This window comes from Durio zibethinus, chromosome 22, assembly GCF_047325235.1.
Source record: "Durio zibethinus cultivar Kanyao isolate XHJ-2024 chromosome 22, ASM4732523v1, whole genome shotgun sequence".
Lineage (NCBI taxonomy): Eukaryota > Viridiplantae > Streptophyta > Magnoliopsida > Malvales > Malvaceae > Durio > Durio zibethinus.
The window spans coordinates 10896202-10898068 of record NC_143183.1 but is presented as its reverse complement, the minus strand read 5'-3'; the positions used below and the strand labels follow the sequence as shown (position 1 = coordinate 10898068).

General features: G+C 35.8%; 1 long non-coding RNA gene across 1 annotated transcript; it reads right to left on the bottom strand.

The window, feature by feature from the left end:
• LOC149512606 (uncharacterized) lies at positions 1-1363 on the bottom strand. Its single transcript, XR_016332002.1, has 2 exons — positions 1119-1363; positions 1-967 (listed from the first exon to the last, which is right to left on the bottom strand). It is a non-coding gene; the product is annotated as an uncharacterized LOC149512606 (long non-coding RNA).
• Between the last annotated feature and the right edge of the window lie 504 nt (positions 1364-1867).

Sequence of the window (1867 nt, the reverse complement as noted above, 5' to 3'; positions counted from 1 at the left end):
TTGAATTGAAACTCTATCAGCATGGATCTATATATCAACAATGAATATACAAGAATTGAGAGAAAAACAGAAGAAAAACAAAGGGGGAAGCCCCCATCGCCACTAGGCCCTCAAGGCCTCTTTTTGGTGGGAAACCTTTCTTTCCTTGACCCTGACCTTCACTCTTCTTGGGCTGTATTAGCTCATACCTATGATCTAGTTGTGAAACTCCAACTTAGGAGCACAGATTGGGTGACGCGAAAGGCAGTTGCTGATGCTTTGAGTGCTTTGGCACTACATTCAAGCAACTTGATTACAGATAGAGCAGCTTCAACGACAGTACTGGAGGGTTACCACTTTGACAGGATGAAACCTGTTAGAGATAGCATGACAGAAGCATTGCAATTATGGAAGAAGATTGTAGGAAAATGGAAAGATGGAACTGCAGATGACCAGAAAAGAGCTTGAGCAGACTTTCTTTGCTAGTGCCGTCAATACCATAGCTGTATCACTAAATTTTAACTCCTTTGTCATTGCCATCACCAATCAACTAGATACAAATTACAATACCCAGTTTTTCATCAATTTTCAGCCATCATACTCAGACCCTAATAGAGCCCCATTTTAAGCTAACAAATCCAAGAATATACAAAGATTAAACAAAAAATTAGATGCATAAAATAGAGGAAAAACCAAACATAGTGAAATCATAGCAAGCATCAATCAGTTTCTACTCGTCTACTGTCAGTCGAATCATCCCTTCATCTCTACCAAGACACTAATAATTCAACTCCTACCAAACAGCCCAGAACCTATAATCAGACCAAAAAAAGAGGTTAAAAAAATATCGTTCATCACCAAACCCATTAATCATTGAATCTAACACACATTTAATAGAGAGAACTAAAAGAGAAGCCAGCCACCAAACCACGTGCGGATAATGGAAGCACTAATCCTCACCACCAGAGCCATATCCATTTCTAGTTGCCTCTAGCACCAAAACAGAGTCACACAAGTAGTAAAAAAAATGGAACAAAAAAGAGATTTTCTCTTTAAGATTCTCAATCGAAGTTGATCTAGTTTGTTTTGAAGCTTCAAAATTTGTGAGGAGGCAGCTAAGAAGAAAGGGGAAAGCATACCTAGCAGTGGTGGCCATCAGAGCTACAAAGAACAGAGAGAAAATCATGATTTTGGACTCAGATTTGTAGAATCCCGTTAGTTTTTGAAAAATCCAATTGGAACACGTTAAAGAGAAGACAAAAAAAATTGTTTCGTAAAATTTAGAGCCCAACTAGTGCTGGTGGGGTAACGGCCTAAATTTTGGAAGCCTTGAAAAACTGCCCGGTGTTTACTTGAATGCTAGAGAGAAGTGTAGAGGAGATAAATGTGTAGAGAGAAAATGAAGTTGAAAAATGAAAGAAAAACAAAGAAAAATGGCTTTTATAGTAACCACAAATGGTGTCGTTTTGGGAACGGATCTCTTGAAAGATTTACGTGTCGCTCCATTTGAAGGATCCAACCTGGTCGCGACCCACTCTAGCCTTTAATTTAGAGATGTTATGTTAAGTTTTCGAAGTCGAGCCGAGCCGAGCCGCGTCTTCGAGCCTTCTTTTTTTTCTTAAGTTACGTCGAATCGAACCGTTAAGTCGAGTCGTTTTCAGGTTTATTTATTTATTTATTATTATTATTATTTATTAAATTAGAATTGTTCAATACTTTTTATTTTATTTTATTTTTATTTTTATTTTCATTTTATTTTATTTTCTTTAAATAAAATTAAAAAAAAAATATTTTTGAGGAAACGTTGAAAGTATCAATTTTTCTTGAAAATAAGCTTTCTAAAAAATTTTTTTGAAGAAAAGTTGAAAGTATCAATTTTTTTTGAAAA